Raw genomic sequence first — 20,615 nt, forward strand, 5'->3', positions numbered from 1 at the left:
AGGTCCTTCTCAGTCTTTAAATAGACAGTTTCCAGTTAGTATGTGTTTAACAAGCTCATCGTCATTCTCTCTGCGTCTAACGTCGTGGCTTCTCCAAAGGACCTGTTTACTCTTTCTCCTCTTCTTCTTCTTCATTTCATTAATTAGTTTGGGGAGTTTTGTAGGCCTACCTTTCAATCTTCTTTTTCTTTTGAAATCTTGGAGGTTGAACAAGGAAGGGATGCAAATCTCAGTGAAGTTTTCTCAGTTACCCGTGAGCATGGTGGCCAAGGGGAAGGGCTCTGGAGGCAAAGTGCCTGGGTCTGAGTGCTGGCTCTCACTGTCACGGGGGTGAGACCGTGAAAAGGTTAGCTCAGCTTTTCAGTGCCTCGGTGTTCTCATCTGCAACAAGGGGTAGTAAAGTCCTACACTGTCCTCCAGGGTTGTTATGTGGACTTAGTAAGTTATTCCACAGTAAAGCACTGGGGAACACTGCTGCTCACTCAGTAAAGCTCGAGAAAGCTGCTGTTATCCTAATATTGTGAAGTCTTTTATTTCCCCCTCTAACTGTACCACTGCTGACCTTCAACATTCCCCAGAACAAATTACGATTGTTTAGCTGACCTCTTCTCCCTCATATTAGTGACCTGCATCTGGAAAACTGGTTGGTGTGGATGGTGATCTAACTGGTGATCTAAAGGCAGTGAGGGACTGGATCCGACTTCATCAGCTTCTTGGACCCTGGGCAGGCATGACGATTGTTTAGCTCATGGTAGACAATCTCTTGCACATGTTTCTATAGCAAGAGCTTTTCATAGATAGTCAGACATACCTTTAGTATTATAAGAAAAGTGCAAGTATGTACCAGTGACATGTCTTTTTGGTTGTTGTTGTTTGAAGAAATCAGAGGAAGAAACTAGAATTTACCTGGAAGTTGTAGATTTCCTCCCTCAGTTATGATGGGGTGTTTGTAGCAAGCTGGCATTCACCCTGAAAACGACTAAGTCAAGTGTGGATTAAAGGAATTCTGTTTGAAGCCTTTGGAGAAATGCAGCTGAGACCCACAGGATCAGCTCCAGAGAGAGAGAAGCTCACTGGAATGAACCTAATTCTCTCCCTTTTCCCCTTAGGCCCAAAGGGCACTTGCGCGAACCCCCGGCTCCCGAGGCTCCTGGGAGCTGAGTCAGAGGGGGCGACCCCTGCACTCGGGGGCATAGCTGTGGATCCGAGGACTCTGCGGTCGGTGCGGGAGCCCAAAGGCCGACTGTGGGAGGCTCGGGGGTCCTCCCTTCGGGGCAGGCTCGGAGCCCTAAAAGCAGGCCCTCTTGGAAGCCGCAGACTCCTTGCCTGAGAGGTCTTGGGGCTTCAAGGTTCATCCTTCAGTTTAAAAAGTTGGCGAGTAGGGCAGTGCTGGCAGGAACTACGGATTTCAGGGGTGTGTCACTGAGCTGTAGCACCTGCCGTGTTTCCGTAGTGTAGTGGTTATCACGTTCGCCTCACACGCGAAAGGTCCCCGGTTCGAAACCGGGCGGAAACAGACGTTCTTCCTTTCTGAAACTTTTACCTTCCCTTTCAAAAAAGCGAAACGGCCGAAAGGCAGGGGCTGAGGCAGCGGGCGCAGCTGCATTTTCCATCCCCAAGGTACAGGCCAGGAGTTCCGTTGCTGCCTGAGAGCCTGCTCAGCGCTAGGAGCCAGCCCTCCTTTCTCCGCTCTGAGTCACTGCGGAGTCCAGGCCACAGCCAGCTGACCCAAGTGCGCAAAGGACAAGGCTGACTTCGGCTCATTTTTACATCCGGAAATCCCCTCACCTCCTAAGCAGGCGCCTAAATCTCTTGCACATGTTCACGCGAGTTATGTCTCTGGCAACCAAGGAGTTCATCCCTGGCTTGGCTGCACACAAGTTCATCCCTTCACACTTGGCTTTCCCCCACCTCGGCACACTTACGCAACAGTTTGATTTGCGTGACGGAACAAAAGAGACCGAACCCAACTGTGCACCGGGGACTCGAGCCAAAGACACGGAAATGAACAATGTCAGGCTCCACGAACTGAGCTGGTCGCGGAGGGGAAGGAGCCCGTACCGGTGCCGTTAACCAGGACAGCCCCCAGAGCCAGGTCAGACATCAGGAAGTGGACGGATCTGCCCATCACCTGCTGACATCCCAGTGGGCACCTGACTCAAGAGAAAACCGAGGTTCAGAAAGAGAGTATGACCTTGGCTCGCAGCACACAGCACTGATGCTAGACCAGGACGGACCTTGTGTCCTGGTTCAGAGCCCACAGCGTCGCCCAAGACTGCAGATGTGAAGGGTGATGAGCAGCCGGGCAAGGGCTGGGAGCCTTGCACAGCTGCATTCAGCCCTGGGCTTCTGGGAAATCTCCGTTCCTGCTCTCCGGGTCTCTGAAGTGGAATCTTTACTTTTACAATTTTCATCCGAATATGCTCAGCCGACGCTTCTCTATGTTTCCCTGGTGGTCTAGTGGCTAGGATTCGGCGCTTTCACCGCTGCGGCCCGGGTTCGATTCCCGGTCAGGGAAGACTTTTTTCTTTCTTTCTTTTTTTTCCCCTTCAGCATCTCCACTGGCAGGAGCCTTCCTCTTCCTGCCCCGACCAGAGCTGTGTTTATTTCAAGGTTCAGATGCAGAAGAGCTTCTGCACTGAGTCCCCAGATGCCGGTGAGTCCTGGCCTCAGGGTCCTTGACATCGCGCAGGCTGGAGGAGGGGAGATGTGAAGAACAGCCTGGGCTGGCCAGCTCTCGCCTCGGCTCTTTTCTCCCTGCATGTTACAAACCCGAAGATTTATTTACACAGTTTTCATCCCAAGAGCATCGGGTACTCGAGTTCATTGAAAACCAAAAGGAAAACACTTTAAAACATACAAAAGTGTTGCAAGAGTAATAACATCGTATATTCTATACGTAAGTGCACAGTAAACATTTTCCCACGTTGGGTTTCTCACTCTCTCTCCGTATATAAGAATGGCGACACCACTTGAGAGTTCCTTGCAGACATCTCCACTCAAGATTGCTCCTTTCGTTTGGCGTGTCTCTCAAAGCCAGCTTCTGCGGGACTTGTCCTCCAAGACCAGGGGAAGCCTTTGTCCTCGCGGGGCCGCCCCCTTGCCCTTTCAGGAACCTGAAATCCGTTCTCTTCAGGCTGTAGAGAAGCTTCAGGAGGAGTTTTATTCAGCTCCCCCCGAAGTGCAGGCCAGACACGTTCTGTGCTAGTAGGAATCCCCCTGGACCGGCTGCCCTCCGGTCTCCTCCCGGTTGCCTTGGCGGGCAGTGGGGTCTTGGGTCAGCCTGAGCGCCTGAACCGCCTACCTGGGGAAAGGCCCTTCAGGGAAGTGCAGCTGCCCCTTGGCTGTTGCCTGGATCTCTGTGCCCTGCAGGGAGCGTAAAGTGTTCTGACAGGACACAAAGGTGACGAATCCTTCTCTGTAGTGAGTGGGAGGATGAGAGGAGCAGATGGGAAATGCGTCAAAGGCAGGGGAGTATTCTCAAGTGCTTGTCAGAATTGTCTGCATGGGTGGCTGCCCTGTGATACTAGTGCTTAGTGTTGTCTTTTCCTGACCTTGACCCAGTCTCAGGTCCAGTGTGATTAAGTGCTCTAAACCGTCCGTTTTTCTGAGACTGTGGAACTGGTACAATTTTCCTGTGAGAAAGGCAGCACATCCTGGGAATTCGTAAGTGTCTACTCCACAGAGAGTCCAGAAGAGTCACGTGCTGCTGTCTCTGTGGTGCAGTGGGTTAGCGCGTTCAGCTGTTAATCGGAAGGTTGGTGGTTCGAGCCCACCCAGGGACGGTGGGAGAGGTTTTAGAACTCATTCAGCGTTTTCCGTGTTGATTACCATTCCCGGTGTTCCATGCTGATTATTACCTGTACATTTGCTCCCACAAAATTTACCGAATGCAGTTCGGGGTCCTGTCCACCTCCTGACTGCTGCCAGTCTTGGGCTACACTCCCCTTCCCAGCTCTATTGTCTGTCGTCTCTATTGGACTCTATACTTGCCTAATTTACGGCCTCCTGAAAGAGATCCAGGAATCCACGGTCTGGTGGGATAGTCTTTATTCGGCAAGTCTATAGACTTGGACTGAAAGTCATATTTTATGTGTCTTAAACTTTTCATCTGTGAACGTTAGTAATTGTTCTATGAATGATGTTAGCAGTGAACTCATCATCATAATTCTCCTCTGCATTATTTTTGATAAAGGCCTTTCTTCCATGGTTGTGTATTACTTGCTTTCATGGTTTCACGATGACAAATATGCTGCAACCATCATTATCGTACGCACACCTCTGACCACTCATGAAAGTGTTTCCATAGCATAGGGAACTGGAAGTGCAAGTGCTACCTTTAGTGTTTCTAATGTTGGTAAATCCTTCAAATTTTCCTTCCACAGAACTGGGACTAAATCATATTCCATTTTATTTTCCAGTCTTTCAATGTCCCTTTCTTCATTTACTTGCCAACACGGAAATCTTTCTATACATCTCTCTATGATAGTCTAACTAATAAAGGGAGCAGTGCCCTCCCGTCATAACTAAGGGGAAGGACAACAGAGGGACATTGTGGGCATTACACAGAGATATTCTATTGCATATGTTCGAAAGCTCAACATTGAATATTTTTAAAATCCTCCAAGAACTGTAATTGTTTTCTCTGCTGACCTAGTCAACAGGGTCCAGAGAAGACTGCCCAGAATGACCTCTTTGATAACGTCCTGCCAAGCAACTTATCCAAAGAGAAGAATCTCACTGATCCCAGAGGTTTTTTCCTTCTCCCGTTTTCTCTGTTATTTATAAATTTTGCTTATACTTTTAAATTGATGAAAACAATCTAATGCCTGTCCTTCCCCGTATAAAAAGGGGAATTAGCATGGGAATAAGTGTTTCTATGTTATTCCTTGTCAGTTGTTTGTTTTTTTCTTTGTTTCTGTGTTTTTTGGCTGTGACTATAAAAATTAGCCCATCTAAGACACATAGTGGGAGCCAACAGAATCCTGCCCCCCCACAGGTTCCTGCTTCAGACCTGGACCCTTAGAGTTATTAGCTCATGTTTGCTCTGTTCTGTTAAATCTCATGTGCAGAAATTGAGTATTTTGGCTTTTACATACTGTGTGGTTACTGGACAAGGGTATTATCTCTCTCTCTCTCTCTCTCTCTCCCTCTCATTTTTGCATCACTAATTTCTCCAAAAGTGTAGTAGCTACAATAAGGATGATCTTAATATGCAATGGTTCCCTCAAATGGAGCTCCAGAGTAATGAGGGGGATTAATACAGAAAGAATATTGAATATTCAGCGTGGAATACGCAGCTTTCTTTTCATGGTATACTCAAGTTTCTAAATAACTGAAAAAATTCAAACAAATGTCCTTTAGGGATTGCTTACTTCAGGCTACAGAAAGCAGAGGAAAGACATTTATATCATTACAAACAAACAACAAAGTCAGCAACATGAGCACTTGTGGCAACCCTACAAGTCAAGATTTAAACCTTCCAGAACTGTAAGCCAGTTCAGTCCTTAATACAGATGGATGAGGAGCAATGACGTCATGCACACATACATACCCTGGAGACTCAAAAGCATATCACAGAAGCACTCCGATTTTCACTGATGAGCTTCCTTCAAGGACCTAATGTGGCTGACTTATTTCATTTTGTTTCCCTCACTGTCAGTTGCTGTTAATACATATCGTTGCCTCTGCTTTCACCTTAAATAATGAGCACTAGTTTGATAAATTTTTTTCCCTTTAAATATATTTTCTCAGAAACAAAACAATATATTTTATATTCCTTGGGATAGAATAGACAAATTGGGCCTCTAAAAGTTTAAATTAATTAAAAATTAATTTCCCAATTAATTTCAGAAAAGTAATAATCACTTAGGTAAATATAAAAGAAGAAAATTAAGAATTTCTGGGAAAAATGCATTACTACTTATGCTTTCAATGTGGTATTTATATGTGGAAAATTTTTGTTGTTGAATTGGTGACAAGGAACTATAAGAGATTCAGCTGTAGATTAAATTAATGGTCTTGATTACTGGGAAGAACAGTGAGAAATGAAATGAAATTGATTACAAAGACAACCCTTAATACTTTTAAGCAATTTAATTAATTTATACATTTTATATATAATGACATTTAAAATGTTTATGTCATGTGTTGTGTTTTTATCGACATTACTCAGAACACTTAGATTGGTTTAATAATTTTGGTCTAAAAATAACTATATATATTTTTTCAGATTATCTTATAATGTAGAAAATAATGGTTGTATAATATTCTGGTATGTAAGTCTTGGCTTTATTTTGGCTTAAACATCTGAGTTATGTTGGACTTCTTAAATTTCTTATACTGGTTGTAGCAGCTAAATAAGGAAACATATTCAGGAAGATTTCAATGTCATTGAAAAAATCATTTAAATTTATGTGTTGAAGTATATTAAATATACTAGTCAAATACATTAAATATACTAATATCTTTAAAGAGGAATGAATACTTGTAATTCTAGAAACCAGACGACTCAATTATTCCGCTTACAATTTCTGGTAAATATTTTTAGGTGTCATCTAATATGTGATTCCATATATACGAATATATGATTCCAACATTCTCAGGTTCCATCATGTGTCAGCTTAAATTACAAATTCAACATCTAGAGTTAACTTTAAATCTTTGACTAACATTAAATTGATTTAATTAACGAATCATCTTTGGTTGCCTGCAAATTCTCTCTGTCTTTGTCCTTCCCGTTTGCCCTGATTTCCTGATAGGTTGGCTGACAACAGTGCTTTCGTTGCGGAATGCTGTTGTTTTCTGGGTTCACAGATTTCTGGGTTCACCTATTTTGTAGGTTTGTGGCTGGTGCTGTGGCTATTCTTATGTGTCCCCTTGACAAAAGTTCAGTAGTGTGGCTTGTGTTTTCACTGCTCTGACACGGCAGAATCATAACCTTAATGCTGCGCACTGCACAGCCTCTGAAACCTTCTCAATCGCCTCCTTGCTTCTCGTTACACATTCATTTTTGCATGGCCCTTGCTTTTTATCACAGCAAGCACCAAAATCCAGCTTTGCACAGAAATGATATCATTGAAAAGATTGTAGGAGAATCTAATGTTGGCAGATTTTACTATGTAAATTACACCTCAATAAAGCTTACTTTTAACAAAAATGGACAAACACAACCAAATGTTGACAGGATGGAGAGCACTGGAAATTCTTATTCATTTCTGGAAAGTGTATAAAAATGTTCAACAGGTTGGAAAAAACTTTGGCAGCATCAACTGAGGGTCATACATACACAGTTATATGCTGTGGCCCAGAAATCGTAGTTTTAGCTGTGCTACACCTTTGACCTGTGCTCTCCAATATGATAGGTACAAGCCACATGTAGCTACTGAACACTTGAAAGTTGCTAGAGCCACAGGGTGTAATGATACTAGTCTGATGTACTAAGTCTCCTAAAGCATTAAAATAGATTAAACTAGAAAAATCAAAATTCCTTGTGACAGGTTTGAAAACTAATAAAGGGAAACGTCACTAAAATGAAGTCGGGAGACCAGAAGTGGGAGCTCTCATGGGGTACAACTCAAGTCCAAAGACAGGAAGTATCGTCAATTACAGACCCAGACAGAAGAAGCATCAATAGGAAAGAATCATCGATCACAGGCCCCAACAGAAAAACATGTACATTGCATCTCCTGCAGGAAACCAGCAACTTGGCAATGAGAAACAATCATCACCCTGAACTTTCACTTTTCTTCAAAGGGCTTGGTTTCAAAACAACCTCCCTCAGCTTCCTCCTCTTTCTGTTAAGTAAAGTTCCTTCCTGTCTTTTGTTTGTGGGACTTCCCTATGGCTTTTGCTATAGCTTGCTTGTCCTGAATTGCAATTCTTCCGCTATTCCTGAATAAACCCTTTTTGCAGGAAAAAAACAAAAAAAATCCCAACTTTTATATATTTTTACATTTGTAAAGTTTTTACATTTATTTTGCTTCTTTGTTTTTGGCTGCGTTGGGTCTCCGTTGCTCGGCTATGGCTTTCTCTAGTTGCAGTGATTGGGGCCTACTCTTCATCGTGGTGGCTTCTTCTGTTGCGGAGCATGGGATCTCGGCGCGCAGGCGTCAGTAGTTGTGGCATGACGGCTCAATAGTTGTGGCTCACGGGCTCTAGAGCATAGGCTCAGTGGCTGGGGTGCACGGGCTTAGTTGCTCCACAACACGTGGGATCTTCCCAGACCAGGGCTTGACCCCGTGTCCCCTGCCTTGGCAGGCGGATTCTTAACCAATGTGCAACCGGGGAAGCCCCCAAAAGTATTATTTTTAAAGTCAACACTGGCATTATTCTGCTGGAATGGGATGCCCTAGAAAAATGAGTATGTCCACCAAAAGTCAAAAAAAAAAAATGTTCATACCTTTTCAGAATATCCTCAACTGGAAACAACTGAAATGTCCAACAGTAGAAATCTATGGAGAGTTATATTCTTACAAGGAATACACACAGAGACAAAGAACTACGTGAAAAATAGGATTAAATTTTATAGACATAATGTTGAGTGAAAGAAGTCAGACCCATGCCCCTCCAGGCCCCCAACCCCAGTGCATGCCCTGTGATCCAATTTATGCAAAGTAACAGGCAGAGAAGTTGGGAGGGGTATGTGTGTGATTCCTCTGAGCTCTTGCATGGGAAGAGTCATGAGGAAACTTTTGTGGTCTGGTCATTTTCCATACCTTAGTTATTCAGGTTGCTTCATCAGTTATTCACGGTGCTGTACACTGGTAATGCTTTGGGAACTGTACACTCTTTGTACTTTATGCATATTCTGCCTCATTTTTTAAAAGTTTAATGCCACTTGGTTATTGTTAAAGTGATGTTGATACTTTTTCTTCTGCTTTGTCCTGGGCTAGGAGGAAAAGTAGGTTCAAAGTACTTACTGGGATATTTTTGTTGTCCTTAGATTTTTGGCTTCCCTTCAGTATCGGATGTCTGACTACATACTTATATGTTGCAAGTATGTACCAGGGACCTCTCTTTTTCGTTGTTTTTGTTTGAAGAAATCACAGGAAGAAAATAGAATTTACCTGGAAGTTGTAGATTTCCTCCCTCAGTTATGACGAGGTGTTTGTAGCAAGCTAGCATTCACCCTGAAAACGACTAAGTCAAGTGTGGATTGAAGGAACTCTGTTTGAAGGGTTTGGAGAAATGCAGCTGGGATCCACAGGATCAGCTCCAGAGAGAGAGAAGCTCACTGGAATGAACCTAATTCTCTACCTTTTCCCCTCAGGCCCAAAGGGCACTTGTGCGAACCCCCAGCTCCCGCGGCTTCTGGGAGCTGAGGAGTCAGCGGGGGCGACCCCTGCACTCGGGGGCATAGCTGTGGATCCGAGGACTCTGCGGTCGGTGCGGGAGCCCAAAGGCCGACTGTGGGAGGCTCGGGGGTCCTCCCTTCGGGGCAGGCTCGGAACCCTAAAACCAGGGCCTCTTGGGAGCCACAGACTCCTTGCCTGAGAGATCTTGGGGCTTTAAGGTTCATTCTTCAGTTTAAAAAGTTGGCGACTAGGATATTGGTGGCAGGACCTACGGATTGCAGGGGTATGTCTCTAAGCTGTAGCATCTGCCGTGTTTCCGTAGTGTAGCGGTTATTACGTTTGCCTCACACGCGAAAGGTCCCCGGTTCAAAACCAGGCGGAAACAAACGTTCTTCCTTTCCGAAACGTTTACTTACCTTCCCTTTTAAAAAAGCAAAAAGGGCGAAAAGCAGCGGCTGAGGCAGCGGGCGCAGCTGCATTTTCCATCCCCAAGGTACAGGCCAGGAGTTCCGTTGCTGCCTGAGAGCCTGCTCAGCGCTAGGAGCCAGCCCTCCTTTCTCCGCTCTGAGTCACTGCGGAGTCCAGGCCACAGCCAGCTGACCCAAGTGCGCAAAGGACAAGGCTGACTTCGGCTCATTTTTACATCCGGAAATCCCCTCACCTCCTAAGCAGGCGCCTAAATCTCTTGCACATGTTCACGCGAGTTATGTCTCTGGAAACCAAGGAGTTCATCCCTGGCTTGGCTGCACACAAGTTCATCCCTTCACACTTGGCTTTCCCCCACCTCGCCACACTTACGCAACAGTTTGATTTGCGTGACGGAACAAAAGAGACCGAACCCAACTGTGCACCGGGGACTCGAGCCAAAGACACGGAAATGAAAAATGTCAGGCTCCACGAACTGAGCTGGTCGCGGAGGGGAAGGAGCCCGTACCGGTGCCGTTAACCAGGAGAGCCCCCAGAGCCAGGGCAGACATCAGGAAGTGGATGGATCCGCCCATCACCTGCTGACATCCCAGTGGGCACCTGACTCAAGAGAAAACCGAGGTTCAGAAAGAGAGCGTGACCTTGGCTCGGCAGCACACAGCACTGAAGCTAGACCAGGACGGACCTTGTGTCCTGGTTCAGAGCCCACAGCGTCGCCCAAGACTGCAGATGTGAAGGGTGATGAGCAGCCGGGCAAGGGCTGGGAGCCTTGCACAGCTGCATTCAGCCCTGGGCTTCTGGGAAATCTCCGTTCCTGCTCTCCGGGTCTCTGAAGTGTAATCCTTACTTTTACAATTTTCATTTGGAGACACTAAGTCACTGCTCATTAGTGGTTCCCTGGTGGTCTAGTGGCTAGATTTCGGCGCTTTTACCCCTGCGGCCCGGGTTCGATTCCTAGTCCGGGAAGCTTCTTTTTTTTCCCCTTCAGCATCTCCACTGGCAGGAGCCTTCCTCTTCCTGCCCCGTCCAGAGCTGTGTTTTACTTCAAGGTTCAGATGCAGAAGAGCTTCTGCACTGAGTCCCCAGATGCCGGTGAGTCCGGGCCTCAGGGTCTTTGACATCGCGCAGGCTGGAGGAGGGGAGATGTGAAGAACAGCCTGGGCTGGCCAGCTCTCGCCTCGGCTCTTTTCTCCCTGCATGTTACAAACCCGAAGATTTATTTACACAGTTTTCATCCCAAGAGCATCGGGTACTCGAGTTCATTGAAAACCAAAAGGAAAACACTTTAAAACATACAAAAGTGTTGCAAGAGTAATAACATCGTATATTCTATACGTAAGTGCACAGTAAACATTTTCCCACGTTGGGTTTCTCACTCTCTCTCCGTATATAAGAATGGCGACACCACTTGAGAGTTCCTTGCAGACATCTCCACTCAAGATTGCTCCTTTCGTTTGGCGTGTCTCTCAAAGCCAGCTTCTGCGGGACTTGTCCTCCAAGACCAGGGGAAGCCTTTGTGTTCGCGGGGACGCCCCCTTGCCCTTTCAGGAACCTGAAATCCGTTCTCTTCAGGCTGTAGAGAAGCTTCAGGAGGAGTTTTATTCAGCTCCCCGCGAAGTGCAGGCCAGACACGTTCTGTGCTAGTAGGAATCCCCCTGGACCGGCTGCCCTCCGGTCTCCTCCCGGTTGCCTTGGCGGGCAGTGGGGTCTTGGGTCAGCCTGAGCGCCTGAACCGCCTACCTGGGGAAAGGCCCTTCAGGGAAGTGCAGCTGCCCCTTGGCTGTTGCCTGGATCTCTGTGCCCTGCAGGGAGTGTAAAGTGTTCTGACAGGACACAAAGGTGACGAATCCTTCCCTGTAGTGAGTGGGAGGATGAGAGGAGCAGATGGGAAATGTGTCAAAGGCAGGGGAGTATTCTCAAGTGCTTGTCAGAATTGTCTGCATGGGTGGCTGCCCTGTGATACTAGTGCTTAGTGTTGTCTTTTCCTGACCTTGACCCAGTCTCAGGTCCAGTGTGATTAAGTGCTCTAAACCATCCGTTCTTCCGAGGCTTTGGAACTGGTATCATTTTCCTGCGAGAAAGGCGGCACATCCTGGGAATTCGTAAGTGTCTACTCCACAGAGAGTCCAGAAGAGACACATGCTGCTGTCTCTGTGGCGCAGTGGGTTAGTGCGTTCGGTGTCAATCGGAAGGTTTGTGGTTCGAGCCAACACAGAGAAGGTGGAGAGGTTTTAGAACCAATTCAAGGTTTTCCGTGTTGATTACCATTCCCGGTGTTCCATGCTGATTATTACCTGTACATCTGCTCCCACAAAATTTACCGAATGCAGTTCGGGGTCCTGTCCACCTCACGACTGCTGCCAGTCTTGGGCCACACTCCCCTTCCCAGCTCTATTGTCTGTCGTCTCTATTGGACTCTATACTTGCCTAATTTACGGCCTCGTGAAAAAGATCCAGGAATCCACGGTCTGGTGGGATAGTCTTTATTCGGCCAAGTCTATATTCTTGGACAAGAAAGTCATATTTTATGTGTCTTAAACTTTTCATCTGTGAACGTTAGTAATTGCTCTATGAATGATGTTAGCAGTGAACTCATCATCATAATTCTCCTCTGCATTATTTTTGATAAAGGCCTTTCTTCCATGGTTGTGTATTGCTTGCTTTCATGGTTTCACGATGACGAATATGCTGCAACCATCATTATCGTACACACACCTCTGACCACTCGTGCAGGTGTTTCCATAGCTTAGAGAACTGGAAGTGCAAGTGCTACCTTTAGTGTTTCTATGCTTCTAATGTTGGTAAATCCTTCAAATTTTCCTTCCACAGAAGTGGGACTGAATCATATTCCATTTTAGTTTCCACTCTTTCAATGTCCCTTTCTTCATTTACTTGCCAACACAGCAATCTTTCTATACATCTCTCTATGATAGTCTAACTAATAAAGGGAGCAGTGCCCTCCCGTCATAACTAAGAGGAAGGACAACAGAGGGACATTGTGGGCATTACACAGAGATATTCTATTGCATACATTCGAAAGCTCAACGTTCAATATTTTTAAAATCCTCCAATAACTGTTATTGTTTTCTCTGTTGACCTAGTCAACAGGGTCCAGAGAAGACTGCCCAGAATGACCTCTTTGATAACGTCCTGCCAAGCAACTTATCCAAAGAGAAGAATCTCGCTGATCCCAGAGGTTTTTTCCTTCTCCCCTTTTCTCTTTTATTTATAAATTTTGCTTATACTTTTAATTTGATGAAAACAATCTAATGTCTGTCCTTCCTCCTATAAAATGGGGAATTAGCATGGGAATAAGTGTTTCTATATTATTCCTTGTCAGTTTTTTGTTTGTTTGTTTGTTTCTGTGTTTTTTGGCTGTGACTATAAAAATTAGCCCATCTAAGACACATCGTGGGAGCCAAAAGAATCCTGCCCCCCCCACAGGTTCCTGCTTCAGACCTGGACCCTTAGAGTTATTAGCTCACGTTTGCTCTGTTCTGTTAAATCTCATGTGCAGAAATTGAGTATTTTGGCTTTTTCATATTGTATGGTTACTGGACAAGGATTTTTCTTCTCTCTCTGTCTCTCCCTCTCATTTGTGCATCACTAATTTCTCCTCTCAGTGCGGGATTCTGGTTTTAATTTTAGGAAGTGAACTTCGGGGATAATCCCTGTTGGGTGGTGGTTTACAGGGATCTATTCCCTGTTAGGTAGAAGATGACGGCTAATCTGGACCATGAGCCTTTTTTGTCTGATGCTTGTCTTGAGGATTCTGGTATTTCCTGGTATGTGACACCGCAGCAGTGAGAAACTGTCCACCTCTTGTCTTTCCTATATTTGGTAAAAATCGCATGGGCCCAGGCAATCCTTGTCAATAACTGCAAAAGTATAGGAGCTACAATAAGGATAATCTTAATACGCAGTGGTTCCCTCATAAGGAGCTCCACAGTAATAAGGGGATTAATACAGGAAGAATATTGAATTTTTAGCATGGAATACGCAGCTTTCTTTCGTTGGTATACTCAAGTCTCTGAATAACTGAAAAAAATCAAACAAATGTCCTTTAGGGATTGCTTACTTCAGGCTACAGAAAGCAGAGGAAAGACATTTATATCATTACAAACAAGTAACCAAGTCAGCAACATGAGCACTTGTGGCAACCCTACAAGTCGAGATTTAAACCTTCCAGAACTGTAAGCCAGTTCAGTCCTTAATACAGATGGATGAGGAGCAATGACGTCATGCACACATACATACCCTGGAGACTCAAAAGCATATCACAGAAGCACTCCGATTTTCATTAATGAGCTTCCTTCAAGGACCTAATGTGGCTGACTTATTTCATTTTGTTTCCCTCACTGTCAGTTGCTATTAATACATATTATTGCCTCTGCTTTCACGTTAAATAATGCCCACTAGTTTGATGAATTTTTTTCCCTTTAAATATATTTTTTCAGAAACAAAACAATATACTTTCTCTTCCTTGGGAGAGAATAGACAAATCAGGCCTCCAAAAATTTAAATTAATTAAAAATTAATTCCCCAATTAATTTCAGAATAGTAATAATCAGTTACATAAATTTAAAATAAGAAAATTAAGAATTACAGGGGAAAATGCATTACTACTTATGCTTTCAATGTGGTACTTATATAAGGAAAAATTATGTTGTTGAATTGGTGACAAGGAACAATAACAGATTTAGCTGTAGATTAAATTAATGGTCTTGATTACTTGGAAGAACAGTGAGAAATGAAATGAAATTGATTACAAAGATGACCCTTAATACTTTTAAGCAATTTAAATAATTTATACATTTTATATATAATGACATTTAAAATGTTTATGTCATGTGTTGTGTTTTTATCGAGGTTACTCACAAAACTTAGACTGGTTTAATAATTTTGGTCTAAAAATGACTATATATATTTTTTCAGATTATCTTATAATGTAGAAAATAATGGTGGTATAATATTCTAGTATGTAAGTCTTGGCTTTACTTTGGTTTGAACATCTGAGTTAAGTTGGACTTCCTCAATTTCTTATACTGGTTGTACCGGTTAAATAAGCAAACATATTCAGTAAGATTTCAACGTCTAATCATTTAAATTTATCTGTTGAAGTATATTAAATATACTAGTCAAGTACATTAAGTATACTAATATCTTTAAATAGGAATGAATACTCATAATTCTAGAAACCAGACAACTGAATTATTCCACTTACAATTTCTGGTAAATATTTTTAGGTGTCATCTAATATGTGATTCCATATATACGAATATATAATTCCAAAATTCTCAGGTTCCAACATCTGTCAACTTAAATTACAAGTTCAAGAGTTAACTTTAATCTTTTGACTGACATTAAATTGATTTAATTAACGAATCATCTTTGGTTGCCTGCAAATTCTCTCTGTCTTTGTCCTTCCCGTTTGCCCTGATTTCCTGATAGGTTGGCTGACAACAGCGCTTTCCTTGGGGAATGCTGTTGTTTTCTGGGTTCACATATATTTCTATATTTTGTAGGTTCGCGGCTGGTGCTGTGGCTATTCTTATGTGTTCGCTTGACAAAAGTTCAGTAGCGTGGCTTGTGTTTTCACTGCTCTGACACGGCAGAATCATAACCTTAATGCTGCGCACTGCACAGCCTCTGAAACCTTCTCAATCGCCTCCTTGCTTCTCGTTACACATTCATTTTTGCATGGCCCTTGCTTTTTATCACAGCAAGCACCAAAATCCAGCTTTGCACAGAAATGATATCATTGAAAAGATTGTAGGAGAATCTAATGTTGGCAGATTTTACTATGTAAGTTACACCTCAATAAAGCTTACTTTTAACAAAAAAGGACAAACACAACCAAATGTTGACAGGATGGAGAGCACTGGAAATTCTTATTCATTTCTGGAAAGTGTATAAAAATGTTCAACAGGTTGGAAAAAACTTTGGCAGCATCAACTGAGGGTCATACATACATACACAGTTATATGCTGTGGCCCAGAAATCGTACTTTTAGCTGTGCTACACCTTTGACCTGTGCTCTCCAATATGATAGGTACAAGCCACATGTAGCTACTGAACTCTTGAAAGTTGTTAGGGCCACAGGTTGTAATGATACTAGTCTGATGTAGTAAGTCTCCTAAAGCATTAAAATAGATTAAACTAGAAAATTCAAAATTCCTTGTGACCGGTTTGAAAACTAATAAAGTGAAACGTCACTAAAATGAAGTCGGGAGACCAGAAGTGGGAGCTCTCACGGGGTACCACTCAAGTTCAAAGACAGGAAGTATCGTCAATTATAGACTCAAACAGAAGAAGCATCAATAGGAAAGAATCATCGATTACAGGCCCCAACAGTAAAACATGTACGTTGCATCTCCTGCAAGAAATCAGCAACTTGGCAATGAGAAACCGTCATCACCCTGAACGTTCACTTTTCTCCAATGGGCTTGGGTTCACAACAACCTCCCTCAGCTTCCTCCTCTTTCTCTGTAAGTAAGGTTCCTTCCTGTCCTTTGTTTGTGGGACTTGCCTATGGCTTTTGCTATAGCTTGCTTGTCCTGAATTGCAATTCTTCCGCTATTCCTGAATAAACACTTTTTGCTGGAAAAAAACAAAAAACAACCCCCCCCAACTTTTATATATTTTTATATTTGTAAATTTTTTACATTTAATTTGCTTATTTGTTTTTGGCTGTGTTCGGTCTCCGTTGCTGGGCGAGGGCTTTCTCTAGTTGCAGTGATTGGGGCCTACCCTTTATCGTGATGGCTTCTCTTGTTGCGGAGCATGGGCTCTCTGCGCGCAGGCGTCGGTAGTTGTGGCAAGAGGGCTCAGTCGTTCTGCCTCACGGGCTCTAGAGCATAAGCTAAGTAGCTGGGGTGCATGGGCTTAGTTGCTCCACAACACGTGGGATCTTCCCGGACCAGGTCTCAACCCCGTGTCCTCTGCCTTGGCAGGCGGATTCTTAACCAATGTGCAACCAGGGAAGCCCCCAAAAGTATTATTTTTAAAGGCAACACTGGCATTATTCTGCTGGAATGGGGTGCCTTAGAAAAATGTGTATGTCCACCAAAATCACAAAGAAATTTTTGTACCATTTCAGAATATCCTCAACTGGAAACAACTGAAATGTCCAACAGTAGAAATCTATGGAGAGTTATATTCTTACAAGGACTACACAGAGAGACAAAGAAGTATGTGAAAAATAGGGTTAAATTTCATAGACATAATGTTGAGTGAAAGAAGTCAGACCCATGCCCCTCCAGACCCCAAAACCCAGTGCATGGCCTGTGATCCAATTTATGTGAAAGTAACAGGCAGAGAGGTTGGGAGCGTGATTCCTCTGAGCTCTTGCATGGGAAGAGTCATGAGGAAGCCTCTTGTGGTCTGGTCATTTTCCACACCTTAGTTATTCAGGTTGCTTCATCAGTTATTCTCGTTGGTGTACACTGGTAATGGTTTGGGAACTGTACACTCTTTGTACTTTATGAATATTATGCCTCATTTTTTAAGTTTAATGCCACTTGGTTATTGTTAAATTGCTGTTGATACTTTTTCTTCGGCTTTATCCTGGGCTAGGAGGAAAAGTAAGTTCAAAGTAGTTACTGGGATACTTTTCTTGTCCTCAGATTTCTGGCTTCCCTTCAGTATTGGTTGTCTGACTACTCACTTATATGTTGCTCACAACCATGACCCTAAGCTGACATTCCACTGTTCATACTGTGGCAAAGAGAGAAGCAAGAGTTCATGATCAAATCTTGCTCTGTTAAGAATCAATATGAGTCAAGGAAGGGGGAAGGTATATGAAATTGAGAAATTCTGATGAGGAAAGTATTTCAATTAGGCTTAAGTAACTCAGAGGTGCCAAAGGGAGGACACCGGCAGGTCGTACACAAAGAAAAGCCGCCACATTCACGTCACCACTAAACTCTGAAGAAGTTTTGGAGCCTCCACACATAGCCAAAAGCGTTTACCTGATTAGTTCGGAACGTCACGAGATTAACCCGTCCAGACTAGGTGTTTGATGGCTTTCAGCTATCTGTTCCTCAAGGAAAGGGAAAACTCCCCTTGCTCAGGCTGTGTGTGTGTGTGTGTGTGTGTGTGTGTGTGTGTGTGTGTGTGTGTGTTTCCTCTCTTCTCTTTTCTGGCTCTTATAAATCCTGTCTTTTTTAATGACAACATCCTAATAACTGTCTCCCATTTTTATTAGGAACCATGTGAGCTAACTCATTCAAAGTCTCTTTACTACTTGAAGTAAGTCAGAAAGAGGAAAACAAATATCGTATATTAACGCATATATGTGGAACCTCGAAAAATCGTTCAGATGAACCGGTTTGCAGCACAGAAAGAGAGACACAGCTGTAGAGAGCAAGCATACGGACACCAACGCGGGGAAAGTGGCAGAGGGGTTGGTGGTGGTGGGATGAATTGGGAGATTGGGATTGACATATATACACTAATATGTATAAAATTACTAATAAGAACCTGCTGTATAAAAAAAATTCAAAAATAATCTCTTTACTACTAATGTTGAAGTATGATTTTCATATTCACATCTGTATACACTATATTGGGAGCTTTGAAATGTATTCTTGGGTGGAGACTGCCATGGATAGGGAAAGTTTAGGCCTTTAATTGTTGGAAGATAGGTCCTTCTCAGTCTTTCAATAGTTTCCAGTTAGTATGTGTTTAACAAGCTCATCGTCATTCTCTCTGCGTCTAACGTCGTGGCTTCTCCAAAGGTCCTGTTTACTCTTTCTCCTCTTCTTCTTCTTCATTTCATTAATTAGTTTGGGAGTTTTGTAGGCCTACCTTTCAATCTTCTTTTCCTTTTGAAATCTTGGAGGTTGAACAAGGAAGGGATGCAAATCTCAGTGAAGTTTTCTCAGTTACCTGTGAGCATGGTGCCAAGGGGAAGGGCTCTGGAGGCAAAGTGCCTGGGTCTGAGTGCTGGCTCTCACTGTCACGGGGGTGAGACCCTGAAAAGCTTAGCTCTGCTTTTCAGTGCCTCGGTGTTCTCATCTGCAATAAGAGGTGGTAAACTCCTACACTGTCCTCCAGGGTTGTTATGTGGACTTAGTAAGTTATTCCACAGTAAAGCACTGAGGAACAGTGCTGGTCACTCAGTAAAGCTCGAGAAAGCTGCTATTATACTTAATATGAAGGCTTTTATTTCCCCTTCTAACTGTACCACTGCTGACCTTCAACATTCCCCAGAACAAATTACGATTGTTTAAATGTTTAGATGACCTCTTCTCCCTCATATTAGTGACCTGCATCTGGAAAACTGGTTGGTTTGGATGGTCATCTAACTGGTGATCTAAAGGCAGTGGGGCACTGCATCCAGCTTCATCAGATTCTTGGACCCTGGGCAGGCATGACGATTGTTTAGCTCATGGTAGACAATCTCTTGCACATGTATCTATAGCAAGAGCTTTTCATAGATAGTCAGACATACCTTTAGTATTATAAGAAAAGTGCAAGTATGTACCAGTGACATGTGTCTTTGGTTGTTGTTGTTTGAAGAAATCAAAGGAAGAAAATAGAATTTACCTGGAAGTTGTAGATTTCCTCCTTCAGTTATGATGGGGTGTTTGTAGCAAGCTGGCATTCACCCTGAAAACGACTAAGTCAAGTGTGGATTAAAGGAACTCTGTTTGAAGGCTTTGGAGAAATGCAGCTGGGACCCACAGGATCAGCTCCAGAGAGAGAGAAGCTCACTGGAATGAACCTAATTCTCTACCTTTTCCCCTCAGCCCCAAAGGGCACTTGCGCGAACCCCCGGCTCCCGCGGCTTCTGGGAGCTGAGGAGTCAGCGGGGGCGACCCCTGCACTCGGGGGCATAGCTGTGGATCCGAGGACTCTGCGGTCGGTGCGGGAGCCCAAAGGCCGACTGTGGGAGGCTCGGGGGGTCCTCCCTTCGGGGCAGGCTCAGAACCCTAAAACCAGGGCCTCTCGGAAGCCGCAGACTCCTTGCCTGAGAGGTCTTGGGGCCTCAAGGTTCATTCTTCAGCTTGAAAAGTTGGCGACTAGGATAGTGGTGGCAGGACCTACGGATTTCAGGGATGTGTCACTGAGCTGTAGCACCTGCCGTGTTTCCGTAGTGTAGTGGTTATCATGTTCGCCTCACACGCGAAAGGTCCCCGGTTCAAAACCAGGCGGAAACGGACGTTCTTCCTTTCTGAAACTTTTACCTTCCCTTTCAAAAACTTGAAAATTCAAAATTCCTTGTGACAGGTTTGAAAATTAATAAAGGGAAACGTCACTAAAATGAAGTGGGGAGACCAGAAGTGGGAGCTCTCATGGGGTACCACTCAAGTCCAAAGATAGGAAGTATCGTCAATTACACACCCAAACAGAAGAAGCATCAATAGGAAAGAATCATCGATTACAGGCCCCAACAGAAAAACATGTACGTTGCATCTCCTGCAAGAAATCAGCAGCTTGGCAATGAGAAACCGTCATCACCCTGAATTTTCGCTTTTCTTCAAAGAGCTTGGTTTCAAAACAACCTCCTTCAGCTTCCTCCTCTTTCTCTGTAAAGTAAGGTTCCTTCCTGTCCTTTGTTTGTGGGACTTGCCTATGGCTTTTGCTATAGCTTGCTTATCCTGAATTGCAATTCTTCCGCTATTCCTAAATAAACCCTTTTTGCTGGAAAAAAACAACAAAAAAAACCCCCGAAACTTTTATATTTATAAATTTTTTACATTTATTTTGCTTCTTTGTTTTTGGTTGCATTAGGTCTCCTTTGCAGCGAGGACTTTCTCTAGTTGCAATGATTGGGGCATACTCTTCATCATGGTGGCTCTCTTGTTGCGAAGCATGGGCTCTCGGCACGCAGGCGTCAGTAGTTCTGGCATGAGGGCTCAGTAGTTGTGAGTCACGGGTTGTAGAGCG

The 20,615-nt window shown here is 43.9% G+C and overlaps 4 non-coding genes across 4 annotated transcripts; all 4 read left to right on the top strand.

Annotated features, from left to right (window-relative positions):
* Positions 1-1,443: 1,443 nt before the first annotated feature.
* Positions 1,444-1,516, top strand: TRNAV-CAC (transfer RNA valine (anticodon CAC)). The gene has a single exon. It is a non-coding gene; the product is annotated as a tRNA-Val (tRNA).
* Positions 1,517-3,711: 2,195 nt separating this feature from the next.
* Positions 3,712-3,785, top strand: TRNAN-GUU (transfer RNA asparagine (anticodon GUU)). Its single transcript has one exon. It is a non-coding gene; the product is annotated as a tRNA-Asn (tRNA).
* Positions 3,786-9,608: 5,823 nt separating this feature from the next.
* On the top strand, positions 9,609-9,681 carry TRNAV-CAC (transfer RNA valine (anticodon CAC)). Its single transcript has one exon. It is a non-coding gene; the product is annotated as a tRNA-Val (tRNA).
* Positions 9,682-19,812: 10,131 nt separating this feature from the next.
* TRNAV-CAC (transfer RNA valine (anticodon CAC)) lies at positions 19,813-19,885 on the top strand. The gene has a single exon. It is a non-coding gene; the product is annotated as a tRNA-Val (tRNA).
* Positions 19,886-20,615: the final 730 nt, after the last annotated feature.

Source organism: Lagenorhynchus albirostris, chromosome 2, assembly GCF_949774975.1.
Source record: "Lagenorhynchus albirostris chromosome 2, mLagAlb1.1, whole genome shotgun sequence".
In the NCBI taxonomy this organism is placed as follows: Eukaryota; Metazoa; Chordata; class Mammalia; order Artiodactyla; family Delphinidae; genus Lagenorhynchus; species Lagenorhynchus albirostris.